This window comes from Hordeum vulgare, chromosome 7H (genome assembly GCF_904849725.1).
Source record: "Hordeum vulgare subsp. vulgare chromosome 7H, MorexV3_pseudomolecules_assembly, whole genome shotgun sequence".
NCBI lineage: Eukaryota > Viridiplantae > Streptophyta > Magnoliopsida > Poales > Poaceae > Hordeum > Hordeum vulgare.
Genome location: NC_058524.1, coordinates 615,759,223 through 615,775,185, shown reverse-complemented (window position 1 = coordinate 615,775,185; position 15,963 = coordinate 615,759,223).

The window sequence follows — 15,963 nt, the reverse complement described above, 5'->3', positions numbered from 1 at the left end:
GTAGGGTGCGCACACCGGTCGCTCCATGGCGACACTCACACCAAACATCCGAAATCACTAATTAATAAACATTCTTTGCGAATGCCATTGTCATCTTCTCAGGTTATAACGAGTGACGCACTTCAAAGTTTTTGAAGTTTTTCTTTTTTTTGATAGATCTGTTTATTAAAAACGCTTTATCGTTTAAATCATGCGTCTAAATCGTGAATCATTTTTATCGTTGGACTCCTCGTTTGAGATTTCAAAACTATATCCCATATTGATTGGTAATGACGAAGTTCTCTTTGCGAAAAAATCCCAGCGAAAAAAACCAAACTCAGAGCATATTTTTTTCTGTTTGAAAGAAGCCCGACTATGACTCTTGCGGAAGCAAATCCATGCCTCCACGAAAATAAATCCCGTGCCTCTAGCAGAAGGGAAAATCCATCTTGCAAATCTGTGCCGCTCACGGAAACAAATCTGTGCCGCTCGTGAAGCAAAATCATGCCTCTCGCAAAAGTGAAAAACATGTTTTTCTTCGTTTTCGAGAGACACGATCGTGCCTCTCGCAGAAGCAAAAGTATAAAACACATCTTTTTATTTGTTTCCTAGATGCACGACTGTGACTCTTGAAGAAGTAAAACCATACCTTTTGTAGAATTAAAAAAAAACTTGTTTTTTTTTCCTTTTCAAAAGGCACAACTGAGCCTCTAGCAGAAGAAAAAAAACACGTTTTTTAACAAGAAAAAATGGTTTCAATTTTTTCTTTCAAAACTAAGAAAAATCGGTGAAAAACCAAATAATAATAATAAAATGGAGGAAGTGCCCGGAGCACGAAAGGTGTTGGTGGCTGAGTGCACCCCAATGACGCGCTGTCAGCTCACCCCAAATGACCCTTGGGGAGGTTCCAAAGGAGCGCTTCTTCGTTAATTGCTCTCCAAATAGAAGTCACCCATTTAGGTTACTCCATTTTGGCCACTATTCAAATCTTATTGTAACGACCAGACCAACCTATTTACCCACCGTGGCGGTTTCTGGTCGGTTTTCTCCCAAAACAATTGTGAGTAGGAAAGTTTAGAAACAAAATAATAAAATTAAAAATCAGGGTTTTTCTTATACTTTTGTGAATATTTTCTCAAATATTGAAGTACATGTTTTTTTGTCAAATGAAAATTTTGTGAATATGTTTTTAGTAATACAAACATTTTCTTATAAGGGCGAACAATTTTGAAAACTTTTCTGAACTATTTTTATTTTTCTAAATAATTATCTAAAAACAATATAACTCTTCTGGAAATTTCGAATTCTTATTAATTTATTTTGAAAAAGGGTGAAATTTTTTAAAATTTCTATGCATTTTTATTAGAATATATCTAAAAAATATTTTAGAAATATTTTAGAATATTTTTTAAAACATGAAAATTTCTTGTATATGGTGTTATTTTAGAAATGCAAATATTTTGAAGTATAATTATTTGAAAACGTATTTTATAAAAGGAAAATTTAGGAAATGGAAAAGAGATAAAAACTAAAGGAGGAAATTCAATGGAAGCTTTTGATAATTTTCAAAACCAGTAAAACCGGACTGGATCATGTGGAAAGTTCCCAAAACCGAAATTCAGTAGGCTAGCTAATTTATTTTTCGGGACAGTAGGCTAGCTATATGGATCAGCCAACGGCGAGCATTTTAGTTCGTTGAAAGGAATGTGTAAGTAAAAAATTTAACGGACCTCCACGCCTTTCTCCATCTCGTGCAAATATCCGTGCAATAAAAAGTACGTTGATTTTTAAGAAATATTCATAGAATTAAATAATTGATGACAACTTGTAAAAGTTATGCATGCTTAACAATATTAACAGATTTTCTCGAATTCTGAGAAAGCGTTGTTTTCAGTTGGTTTATGAACTTAAATAAAGTCTTCATGTATTCGATAAAATGTCCTCGAATTATCAAAAATATCTCCACATTTTCAAATATTCATGAATTAAAATAAGTTCATTAAAATAAAAGTTAGTAAATTTATTTTAAAATACCTATATAGTTTTAAATAAATTCTTGAATTGGAAAAGAGTAAAAATGAAAAGGCAGCAACAAAGACAGGTTAAAGGTTAAATTTCAAGATAAATTACCAAAAGAAAAAAAAACGAAAGAAACCTGGGAAAACCTCAAGAAATCAAAACGACAAACCAAAAGAACAGCATCCTAGCTGGAGGCCCTAGTGCGCTCACCTCCTGTCATATACAAATGTGCCATCCGATAAAGCGTGTGCTACCTAGATACAATGAACCTTGTTACTTCTGCTTTCTATTCAATTCTTTTAATGAGAAGAAATTTGATGAATTCAAGCCGAGCATGGGACTTCGGTAGAAAGATCCGATTTCACCTTATTTGTTTTTGTTGGCAGCAGAGGGCTTTTCTTGCCACCTAATTTTTTAAGATCACTCATTGCACATTGGAGGGATACAAGTGGCGCCGGCGGCACCACCCGTAAACCACCTTTTGTTTGCTGATGGTAGCCTGCTATTCAAAGCCAATAATATGACGGGGCAAGAGAGGTGTCAAACCTGTTGGAACGGTTTTGCCAAGCTTCAAGTTAGAGATTTAATTCAAGCAAATATTCTATTTTCTTTAGCAAAGGTTGCCTCGTTGATACAAAAGTTGAGATCAAAGGTATTCTGAATGTCTCGAATAAGTCTTTCAATGAAAAGTACATAGGTATGCCTTGTGATGTTGGTACTTCCAAATTTTTGGGCTTTCAAATATTTGAAGGACAGTTATGGAGAATGTTAAAGGATGGATAGAGAAAATTAATTCTTTTCAAGGCAAGGAAGTGCTGGTAAAATATGTGGTCCATGAAGTGCCAGGATTTTCTATGTCTTGTTTCAAGGTACCAAGAGGATTATGTGAGCATCTGAACAAGTTGATAAGGCAGTTTTACTTTGGGAGTAAGGAAGGAAAACACAATCCTAGTTGGGTTTCATGGAGGACTGTGACAGCCCAAATTTATGGGGGATCTATGCTTTGAAAATTTTGAACTTTTCAATTTGTCCTTGCTTGCCATACAGTCATGGCGTCTGTTGCAAAATCTGGAATCTTTATGTGACAAATGCTCAAAGCCATCTACTTCCCCAATGGATCCATATTGACAACAGAATTGGGTAGAGGGCCATCGCAAATATGGCGAGCTATTCTGGTTGGCAGGGATGTTCTAAACCAAGGACTTATAAGAAAAACTGGCAACAGTGTTTCTACAATGATTTGGGAACATAATTGGCTTCCTAATAATGTTATCATGAGTCCGATTGTCTCTTTGTCAAGGGACCTGTCGAGGCAAGTTGAAGAACTGATTGATGCAACTAGTGCAACTTTGAGAAGGGGCGTGCTACAACAAGTCTTTTTGGCGCCGAATATAAACTCCATCCATAGCACCACCCCCCCGTGCACTAGAAACCTAGAGGATTCGTTGGTGTGGAACTACGAGAAAAATGGCACATTCACAGTCAGATACGCATATCGTATGCTAGTAGACACTATGAGGAGGAGAGAGGACTAGCTAGAGGGCAATGCAGCCAGATCAAACTATGAAGAAGAGGCCAGGAATGGACTTCACTTTGGTCGGTTGATGCACCAGGGAAGGCTAAAAACTTTCTTGTGGAGACTAGCAAGATGCTCAATACCGAGGTTTGTGAGGAATGTGCGGGTCATGTTGCTCCGTTGGCCTCGAAACTTCTCATGCTCTCACAGAAGGCCATCGCGTGACACGTGCCAGACCATCGCATTTTTAGGACCCGCGTGCAATATTGAAGTCATTTATTGCTCTGCTAGGATTTCATCCCCTGAAATTGCAGATATGCAAGGCGGCGCATGAAATCATGTCAGAAAGTGGCATGGAAAATACTTTTTGATGTCCTTGTGACATCCGTGAAGGGCGCGTATAGGATGTTTTCCAAGGGTACATCTTGGTATAAGTCTCTTTTTTCGAGAGTGCCTCTCCGTAAAAGGTGAACCCTATAACTAGTGTAGGACCTTTACCGAGAGGGATCCTCGGTACATGGTGAACCCTAGATCTAGTGTTGGAGCTTTACCGATCGTCGCACCGACAGATTCTCGGTAAAGGCCCGCGGGACACTTAAGTTTCTTCCACATGGTACAACTCTCATTCGTTCTCCCCCGTGTCGTCCACTCCCACCCCCCACCCCACAACGGCCTGCTCCCCATTGGAGCCCCACCTTCGGCTGGTGCCCTCCTCCATCGGCCGGCGCCCTCCTCCACTTGGTGCTCTTTGCCGACGCGTTCTCTGTGTGTGCATGTTCGTGTTGGTTGTGCGTGTCCTAACTGTGCAGTGGTCGGGTGTGTACTAATGTAGTTGTATCTGCTAGGTGTTTCATTTGGAGTCAATAAAATTCACAATTTGTAGAACAAGCTGCAGTGAACTGCTAAAACAATGGCTCTATTGAAAGCTTGCACCAAACCAGACAAATTCCTGCAACCGAGTCATCATGTGAAAGGATAATCATGTCGACCCGCATCATGAATCCACAAACTAGAGGATGAGAATCATGTCCGTGGACAATCTTGATTGGCATGTGTGAACCCTGCAAAGAAGGCAAGCAACTCCGGCCAGTATCGTAACATGCTAAAGGAGTCGCCATATTCGTAAACATTGTTGTCACAAGCAAATAACACGTGAACTAAATAACTTGTGCCAAACGACCAAATCCAAAGGCTAATTAATTTCAGACGACATAACAAAGTGGAGGTAATTTACAAAGTGCCTTTTTCAAATGGTATACTATATGCTAAACAGAGGGGAACACCCTAGAAGATTGCACAACTTAAAGGGAAACTATGCTAAGAAAGCCTGTATAAAAAGTTTTGTATCACCCAATTCGATCATTCAACATCTATTATAAGTTATGACAAGAAACTAGGTGGTGCAGACACAAATATAGCGTCAATAATTGTGATACATACGCACAATCATGCTTTTTAAATTGACGTTATGACTTTATCTGGAACATATACTCACCGGAGTTAATAAGATAAAACACATGATTCCACAGAAGGATGGGCCTCGAAGATGTTGTATATCTTTGTGCATCCGTTGTTACTTGCAGTTGCAGAGGCCTCATGTGATAGCTTCACAATCATTCTTGTAAGCATTGGCGCACATTCGAATATCAGCTTTAAGAAATCAATCTCATGTTTGCCTCCTTTGAATCCGTAAATCTTCACTTCTTTGAGAGCAGTCAAGAAGATAGTCTGAGATCTCCAGTTTGTGGGCTGACAAGGACAATGTGGTGGGCATCTATCTTAATTTTCCCTAAAACCACGATCTTTATGTGAGTTACTTATTATAATGCATTAGCGAGATATATAATGAGGGCAAATAATTACCGTTGATCTCTGTAGGAAGATTTTAAGCCTCTGCATATCATTACGAATTCGATCCATCTCAAAGAGATGAAACACCAATGCTCAAAAAACATGCCCGTTTGTTTCAATATGTAACTCTAAAACAGAGAAGGCAACAAACATATGCTTCTCTATCTCCCGCGTAAAATTGAGTGCTTCACTGTGTAAAGTACAGGAACGCTGGGAAAACGATTTCAGCAGGATAAATATCATTCACAAAATTTAGCTTAGTCGTAGCTTGCGGTAAATTGAGTAGGAGAGGGCGACGCACGGTGCAGGCATGAATTTGCAGCGAAGGGAGTTGTCCTTGCCTCTCTGCCGTCTGCAGCCTCAGCTGCTCGAGCCGCCAAAGACCAAAGGCGACATACCCGCCGTTATAGGAGCAGCACCACGAGACCTTCTCCAACATAGGCGCTAAAACATAGACGCTGACCTCCATGTTCCAGACAACTAAGGACATAGTTATTTGCTTAAGCGAGGGGGCAACAATGTCGACACAATGTAGCCATGATGCCTGGATTTGCATGGCAAGCTCCTGCAGCGACGCCGAGTGGACAACTGGACACTCAGGTCTTCCTCATGAGACAAAAAACAGGTCATCTTCAGCCTGAAGATGCGCAGGCGCGGGCAGCGGGAGAGCAAGGTATCAAAGTTGACGACGCAGCCCGAGAGGGACAGCGTCTCGAACACGAGGAACCCGACTCCGGACGGCACACGGAGCAATAGGAAGCGCGAGTCCAGCACGATCGAAGTGGCGCGGTAGAAGCATGGCAGTTGGGCATTGGTCGAGATGCACCGGAGGTGGAAGGCAAACTTCTCAGGTGCGAGACGAGCGGCGGCGCGCAGCAGCGAGTCGATGACGACGGGGTCGGGCCGTCGAACCCCTGGGATCTACCTCTGCGGGACGTGGATTTCGAGGAGGGAAACCGCAGGGGAGTCGATGCGGCCGAGCGCTGCTTCGAGAGAAGGGAACGGGACGCCGCAGAAGGCGATCTGGTGGAGCCGGGTCCAGAGGCCACCCCACCGGCGGGAGAGGACACCTATGTGTGCGGCGGCAGAGGTGCAGCATAGGCCGGCTAGAACGAGGATGAGCAGGTCGTCAGGGAGGGCGCTGATGCGGTCCTCGGCCTCGCTCTGATGCCGGGAGGAACACACACTAATGCTATTCGCTGATCTCAACTCCATTGCAGCTTCGTGTGCCAAATGCCAATGGCTCGAACTTGTCGATCGTCTTATTCCTGGGAATGTGGATCGTGAAATCCTAGCTTGTCTCTGCCGCTAGCAGCTCCAGCTAGTGTTTAACGGTGATCGCCAAGGTCATGACACATGAGTCAGACACGATCGACTCTCTTTTTTTTGGCTGGCAACTCTTTTGTTTATGGGAAAGTCTTACCTTTCACCGACTGATCCGCGTGATCCATCCGTCGCGCCCGCTGGTTCGTTGGATCTGGCATCGATCTGATCGCGAACCGTTTCCTGAAGCTGGATCGTTGTTTCAGAAACTGGGCAGTTGTTTCAGGAAACTACCCGTCTGTGTCTCCGCCTCCGCCTCCGCCCCGACGACCTCGTCGCGGCCGGCCTGCTCCGTCTCGCCGCCCCTCCGCCAACTAACCGAAGGAGGCCCTGTCGATCGGAGGGGAGCCACGTCCGCCTGAGCGTGCGGCGGCGGCCGACGGAGCCGAACCCGGTGAAGATCCCGACGAAGGCCATGACCTTGTGCCTGCCGCGCGATCCGGTGGCGTGGCCCGCCGGGAGCTCGGTGGCGCCCCCCGCGGCATCCCCAGGGCGCCGGTCCCAGGCGACGGATATGGCGGCGGCGAGGAACCCAGCGAGGCCGAAGAGGAGGCAGGCCGCGGAGACGGCCGGCGAGGAGAGGAGGCGGCGGAGCAAGGAGCGTCGGGAGGTTGCGGCCGCCGAGGAGGAGAACACCTTGGGTGAGTTAGGCATGGTTGCGGCCGAGTTGCCCTGCCGCGAGTGTGGCGGGCGGGCGGGCAGGGGTCGGGGCACGTGCTACGGCTGGTTGATGGGGCAGCGGCGGCGTTAGATCGGAGAAGGGAGAGACGAAAATTTTTCCGCAACTTGACCTTTGTTGCAAAAATTCCTGAAGCATGACCTTTGTTGTAAAAAATTCTCTCGCAAAAGTACCTATGTTGCAGAAAGACGAAGGAAAAAAAATTCTGCAACAAGCAAATTGTTTCTGAAACTCGACCGTTGTTTCAGGAATTAACGGGTCCAAAATTTATTTCTTGCAACAAAGCGAAAGTTTCTGCAACTCAACCATCGTTTCAGAAATTATGCGTAGCAGCGTGCTTGTTTCCGCAACTGAAGCGTTGTTTCGGAATTTTGTGTGGTGAACGGTGTGATCGGACGGTGCGCGCGTATGCATCGAACGGCTAAATGGGTGGTGGATGGTTACTACAAATCCATCGATGGATGCCTAGCAGTGCCCATATTTAATTAAGTTTAAATGAATATTTCGGCCCTTTGGCTGAAATGCAAAATGAAATCACGTTGGTTCTGATTTATTTTCTTTGGAACTGGAATTGAAAACCATGTGCTAGATATGATGATTCCGAAGAATATAAATCAAGTTATAGTCAAACAATTGTGCGATATGCCGAGGCGAAGGATGGAGGCGGTTCACGACTCACGAGGCCACGCCACCATCGGGAATGGACGCTGTGCTGCACAACAAAGGAAGGCCAAGCGGAGCAGCAGGTCGCCGGAGAGGGTGCTGATCTGATGCGGTCCTCCCTCTTCTACTGCTGGGACAAATGCAAGTCGGAGAGCTCAGGCTGGAAACCGACTAACTGTAGCAGCGAGAAGTCATCAATCAAGTCAGCCAAATGCTTTCTCATATGCGTGCATTGCATACCTTCAGACGGAGAGACCCAAAATGGTGCAAGAACAAGTGGTGATGGATCGCGGGGCAAATCTCCTTTGGCAGACAGGCAAAAGAGCGAAGCAAAGAGGGCTAAATCCACATCCATCTCTCTGCCAATGGAGCAGCTGCCCTGCGATGCACCTTCACACTCACATACATACCGTATGCACCTATCTCACTTTCTAATCACCGCCACCGGCATATATATGTTCCTTCCTGTTGTTCTAGCTATTTTTTTATGCTGCCTTCGGCGTTGGTTGGTGAGAGGGAGGAGGACCGGCGGCACGCCGTATTTATGCACTACCGAAAACGGCATATCCATCGAGCACATGCTCCTCTCCTTTCGTCACATTTGCAACCGATACCGTCGATCGAGGCTAAAAGGAGGAGGAAAGAAAAGGCTCGCCGAAATGAAATGCCAAAGGAAAAGAGGAAAATACTACTGCTTTATTCCGATATCAGATTAGATTGGATGCCGCGACTTGGATTTCCCTATTCCTTCGTGAGAAAGCTCTCCCAATGCACGCGAGAGAGAAACCTTGCAGAGCGGAATCAACCAAGCATAAAGGGAAGAATGTCCTGCCACCACAAGCTAGACAGAGAATCAATCGATCTCTTACAACCTTTCTCTCGCTCCACCAGCAGGATGCCATGGAGCATGGACCCTGGTCCACGAAATGTGATGTGATCGTGAGTGGTTTGCATTTCCATATTTTTTTTCTACCTGCAATGATAAGCGCTCTGCTCACTCCTACGAATAGAAAAAACAAATCATCCGTGCTTCGTTTCTTGAGGAGGCCAGGGCTCCAGTGGCCCAAACCTTAACTTGTACATTGTGTGATGTCTCGAGTTCGACTTCTCGGTCTTTTAATTTTTGACGTTTTGCACTTATACATATTCTAAAAAATATACAAAGATGAAAAGTAGTGCAAGAAGAAACCTCGAAACAGCAACCTCCCGAAACGGGAACGATATTGCTTGCAACGCCAAAGCAAATTCTGCTGAGTGTAATTAGACCCTACGTATTTATTATACATTGAGCATTGAAATTCAAAAAATCGATAGTTTTTGTTCGGTATGGTTTTTTTTTGGAGGGGTGGGAGGGGGGTGGATGAACAGCAAAACCGAGAACAAAAATGAATTTCATAGCTGATGAACAGTGAAACCGAGAAGATTTTTTTTTTATAGCAGGCTATGGCAAATAGTGGAAGCCTCAATGTGCTAAAAGTGGCGCTGCTAACTTTCATACACTATGCCCTTCAGAATGATGCTCCTTGAAACGCTGTAGACCGCTATTTAAACTGTGATGGTCACCAAGAAAAAATAATGTCATTTGAATAATTAGACCGGATCATATTGGCCTGCACTATGGTCAGCAAGACAACTCTAAAAAATATCAAGTTATAGTCAACAATTGGCCTGCACTATATTGACAGATGATGTCCGCGGTTATGCGATGGCGAGGCGGAGAACGGATGCGGTCCAAAAACCACGCCACCAGCGGGAGCAGCAGGCTTCTGCTGCTGCTGAGAGGAACGCAAGCAGAGACCTCAAGGTGAAAACCGACTCGTTGTAGCAGCGAGCAGTCATCAAGTCAACCAAATAATTTTTCATACGTGTGCATTGCATACCTTCAGTTAGAGACAGAGAGACCAACAATGGATGCAGCGAGGCACAAACAGGTGGTGGTGAATAGCGGGGCAAATCTCCTTTGGCAGATAGACAAAAGAGCAAAGTAAGAGGGGCCAACATCCATCCCTCTGCCAATGGAGCAGTTGCCCTGTAATGCACACACTCACATATATACATACAGCATACACCTATCTCACTCGCCACAGACAAGGGTTCCTTCTCCTTCTAGCTATTGTTGATGTTGTCGTTGGCGTTGTTTGGTGAGAGGAGGAGAACCGACGTTGCCGCGTATTTATGCGCTACCGAAAACGGCATATCCACCGAGAACATCCTCCTTTCGTCGCATTTGCAACCGATGCCATGGATCGAGGCCAAAAGGAGGAGGAAAGAAAGGTTCTCCGATACGAAATGCCAAAGAAAAATGAAAGAATGTTACTGCTTTATTCTGACATCAGATTAGATTGGATGCCCATTCTGTTTGGTACTTGAATTTTTCATGATTCCTTCTTTGTGAGAAAGCTCTCTCCATGCACGCAAGAGAGAAAGCTTGCAGAGGGGAATCAATCAAGGACCAGGAGGAGAATGTGCTGCCGCCACAAGATAGGCAGAGGATCAATCTCACGCAACCTTTCCATCGCTCCGCCAACGTGATTCTAAGCATTTCCATCTTTTTCTATGTACAATGACCTTTATTTGCCACTTTATGCGCTTGACGGCATGAGTGTGATACGCTGATCCTTTTTTTCCTTTCTATTTGTACTGAGTATTGTACTTGGGTTGTGTAAGCCTGACAATTTGTTGAGACACGCATACAAAATTACAAATGCATGATAAGACAATGCGTGTTTCTAAAAAACGTACTGTGATACGGTTAGAAAATTACAGCTCTTGTAATAGTTATGCAAAAACCTTTGAAATATGATGAATTTACAGTAAACCTAATTAGATTTTTTTAGAAACAATAAGATGATTAAAATGTTGCTCCTGACCTAAGCAAATGTTTGCTTCTGCCCTTGTAACAAAAGCGAGCCGACATATCAGTACCCTCACCTAAGCTACATAGATGTATGGACTACATCTTGCTATGCACGGATTTGGATCATTTGCCACACTTTACATGGGGTTGGATGCTTTGCCCCAGAGTTGTCTCAATGGATGATATGCACAGTTAAAGTTTGTACTAAGCATGCTTATATCGCCTTGATCCAATGTTTGAGTCAATAAAGTCCCCTTCATTGAAATAAACATACCAACTTAAATGCAGCCGCAGGTCGAGTATGTATAATTCTCTGTTATCTTGAACCAAATCAAGACTATGTTGTGTACTAACCATCCAATTAAATGCCGTCCAAAGCACGCAAGATGTTTATGAACAAATTTAGGCTCAAATCAAGGTGACAAATAAATAATATTTCAAAAGTGATTGGATTTTTATGACATAACCAGGTCGATGCAACCCATGCACTTCCCATATCCAAGCCAGAACGGCACATGTACATGCAAATTGGCACATTACCGCTAGCTATAAGAGAATCTTCCGAAGAATATATAGTCATCATTCGGTAGCATATGCCAGACATATCCACATTTTTAACGTTTCCTCTGTTATGCACATTTGAAAATAAATTGCAAAAAAAAAATTCGAGGCCTTCTTATACTGTTTTTCAGTAGAATTCGAGCATATGTTCTATTTAAGTTTTAAGATCTCATCTAGATGGAAACTAGAAAACTAGCACGGTGATGCCCCGGGATGACACAGAGCTGTTTGTGAGATGACAGCAAAACTAGGGAAAATGTCGGAGACGGAAATAAACCAAGAATTAGGTGTAGGGAAAAAATCAGCAGACATCAGATTATAGAATCAAAAGAAAACTGATGCTAATAGAAAACCATGAGCATACTTTGCACGAACCTACGACTAGGACGGGCAAGCTATCAATTCAGGATACTACTTCAGTCAGTCAGTGGCGGACCAAAAAATAGAATGGAGGGTCCGAGGGTGTGCACACTTCAAAAAATTGAGGTCCATTTTCATTGGTTTAGATGTGCCTTAAAATCAGCTAATTAATACAATGTAAAAGAACATTTTCCGAAATTCTGGATGTGCCATGGCACACCTGTGTGACAGCCCGATGCCGACGCTTCAGAATATTCCCCTCTATTTTCGTTTCCGTCGTGTGATTATTTTATTTGTTGCATCATCATTTAGTTTGCATCATGGCATCATGCATGGCATCACGTCAACTGTGTTCTTTGTATGTGTTGCTTGTTGCTCCTTGTTGTTGGAGTGTTAGTGCATTGTGAGTGTGGTGGTGTGATGAGAGTGGGTGCAACAAGAGCCACTTCAAAACCCTTGTTGCACCATCATTTATTTTATTTGTTGCATCATCATTTAGTTTGCATCATGGCATCATGCATGGCATCACGTCAACTGTGTTCTTTGTATGTGTTGCTTGTTGCTCCTTGTTGTTGGAGTGTTAGTGCATTGTGAGTGTGGTGGTGTGATGAGAGTGGGTGCAACAAGAGCCACTTCAAAACCCTTGTTGCACCATCATTTATTTTATTTGTTGCATCATCATTTAGTTTGCATCATGGCATCATGCATGGCATCACGTCAACTGTGTTCTTTGTATGTGTTGCTTGTTGCTCCTTGTTGTTGGAGTGTTAGTGCATTGTGAGTGTGGTGGTGTGATGAGAGTGGGTGCAACAAGAGCCACTTCAAAACCCTTGTTGCACCATGGACATAAACCTTCTCTCCTCTCTTATTCTATTTTGTGGCTGCGTTAAAGTTTCAGTTTTAACCCCTATTAAAAAGTTTGTCTTCTTTTAAAAATTCTTTTATTAAATATGGGGGCAACCCCTTGGGTTTTTCTTTATCTCTCCTTTTGTTTATTTGCAAAAATAGAGTCTAATTTTTTATTTATAAAAAAACAAAGGTTTCATTTTATTCTTCAAAAAGTGTCCAATCTATTTTTTATAGTTGGGGTATGTTTTTAAGGAGCTCAAAAGTATTTTATTTTTATTTTTGTTAAATCCTTTTCTTTAAGGTGTTTTTTGTTTTAAAAAAACAAAAGAGGGAGAGAGGAGCCCGCCTAGCTCTTGCCCGAGCTGGCACAAGGCCCAGCCAGCCCCTGGCTAACCCTAGCGACAGGGGAGGCCCTCGCCCGATCCCCTCTCGATCCCCTGCGCCGTCGTCCTCCCCCTTCTCCCTCGCGAGCCCTGCGCTTCCTCCTCCCTGTTCCCCTCTGCCCGAGTCCCAGCGCCGCCACAGCCCCGCGATGCCCGCCGGCTTCCCGGATGCCGCCAACCCCGCGCCACCTCGCTCTCGCGAAGGAGCTCCCGTGCCAGGGCCCCTCGTCCCGAGCACGCCGTCGCCCGTGCTCGCCTCCCCGCGCCGCCCGCCGAAGCTCCTCTAGCGCCGTCGGCCGCCGCCATGGTCGCCCGCCGCCAAGTTCCCGCGCCAGGGCCCCTCGGCCTCGCCTCCTCTCGCTGGAGCCCAGCCCCGTGCCAAGCTCCCCTGCAGGCGCCGACCTCGTCCGTCCCCGCCTCCGGTTGCCGTGGCCTCCCGCGCCGCCCTGCCGCCGGTGTGTTGCGTGCTACGATGCCTGCCGATGTGTTGTTGTTATTGTTTGTGCTGCCGCTGCTGCCGAAGTTGCTACCCATTGTTGTGTTGTTGCTGATGCTTGCGTTGCCTGCTGGCGTTGTTGCCTACCGTTGCTGCTGTGCTTGCTTGCTATTGCCTGCTAGCTGTTGTGCCTGCGTTGCTTGCTGCTAGCTAGTTGATGGCGATGCTTGTTGTAGTTGTTGTTGTGCCATGCTAGCTTGCTACTGTTGCTATTCCATCGTTGCTGCTAGCTGTTGGTATCAGTTGCTAGCTGCTAGATGTTGTTGTTGTCGCTGTTTGCCGTCGCCGAAGACCGCGTGCACCATCCCCGCCACCGTGGGTCCGACAAGTTCGCCGAGTACAGCGACGTCCTCGACGACCCCGAACATCTACGAAACCGTGTTCGACCACCGACGCCAAGAGTACGACTACCGTCGACGAGACCCGAGTACCACGACTTCCCCGACGATCTATCTTTTCACCGCAACAATCCGAACCGCTACGATATGCACGCTTCAAAGGTATACGTTGGAACGTGTCGTGAACCTTGTGCATATGATGTATGAGATGTACCCGTATGTTTGCGCCTATAAATGTTGCCCGTTGCACGTGTTCCTCTTTTGTTGTGCCCTCGACACATGGGAACCCGGTAACCGGGATCACCCCATCTTTATTTGGCATGACCCGCACGCGCTCCCAATTCGTTGGCACCGATATCTCGTTGAGTTTCCGTTTCCGTTTTGCCGCCATGGTTCCCTGTCGCTCGCCGTGGCGACACATGCTTCTTTCTCTTCTTGCCCGTGTTGTAACTATCATGCATGACGCATTCATGGCATAATTTCCTGTGTTGCATGTTTCTTGTAACGTAGCTCCGTTCTATGTTCCGCGTGTTAACCGATTAGGATGACTTGTAGAATCACCGCTTCACCCCTTGCCATGTTAACAACATTTAATATCGTGTGTTAATAACCGGGAGTGAACTAAATAATTAATTGTGGGGTTTCGTCGATATGCAACGTTGCATATCGAGCTTCACTTAATGTGTAGTGTTTGCGTGAGGTGAATTGCCATGCCATCCATTGCATCTTGAACTGTTCATGCATCATAGTAGGTTGTGCATCATGTTGTGCATCGTGTGGTGAATATCTGTATTGATGTTTGCTTCCGGTTTGCTCCGTCTCGATAGAGTTCCGCAAGCGTGTCGGAATGTGAGGACCCGTTCGACTACGTTGGTTCGCCGACTTCACGGAGTTGTTCTTCTTCCAAGCGGGATCTCAGGCAAGATGACCATTTCCCCAGATACCATTACTATCATTGACATGCTAGTTTTACCGTTTCTACCGTTTACGTCTCGTTACCTACCACATGTTACATATGAGCCTCTCAACAATGTCATGAAACCTTCAACTGTTCAACCTAGCAAACCACTGATTGGCTATGTTACTACTTGCTTAATCATGTTGTTAGCGTTACTAGTTGTAGGTGTAGTTGCTTCCATGTGAAAACATGGGTTCCTTGTCTTATCACCATATTAAATGTTATTTAACTTAATGCACCTATACATTGGTAAAAGGTGGAAGGCTCGACCTTTCTAGCCTGGTGTTTTGTTTCACCTTTGCCCCTTAGTTTCGGCTACTGTTGTTATGTTTCATAATTGAGCGCTCCTAACACGATCGGGGTTGTTATGGGGACCCCCTTGACAAGGCCCAACTTTGGTACTACATTTGCCTAATAACTAATGAAATGCATAGTGAGTAATTAACCCGAGGAATTTAATCAACCCCCGGGCCAGTGCTCCTCATGAGTGTTGGTCCCACCTGAGCGATGTCCGACGCCCCCTGGTCACCAATAGGTTTAGCGATCCCGACGTCTAGCTCATCCGTCGTGTCCTGAGAACGAGATACGCGGCTCCTATCGAGATCGTCGATACGTCGGGCGGCCTTGCTGGATTAGTTTTACCTTTGACGAAATATCTTGTGCATCGGGATTCCGGTGATGCTTTGGGTAATCTCAGAGTTGAGGTTTTCCACTAAGGAGTCCGAGGAGATCGCGAGTGGCGTGATCGAGGATTTCTATGCGGCTTGTGGTAATTTGTGATGGACTAGTTGGAGCACCCCTGCAGGGTTAAATCTTTTCGAAAAGCCGTGCCCGCGGTTATGTGGCAACGTGGAAACTTTGTTTAACACTGGTTCTAGATAACTTGAATTTAACTTAATTAAAATATGCCAACTGTGTGCGTAACCGTGATTGTCTGTTTCGTGAGTTCCTTCTCCGATCGAGGACACGGTGGAGTTCTTGTGATCATCAGTAGTTCACGTCCGTTATGCGTAGATCATCCCCTCTTTATTCTTGTACTCGTAAGTTTAGCCACCAAATATATGCTAAGCCGCTGCTGCAACCTCACCTATTAAGCTTTGATAGTTTTGATACCTTTGGAAATGAGATTGC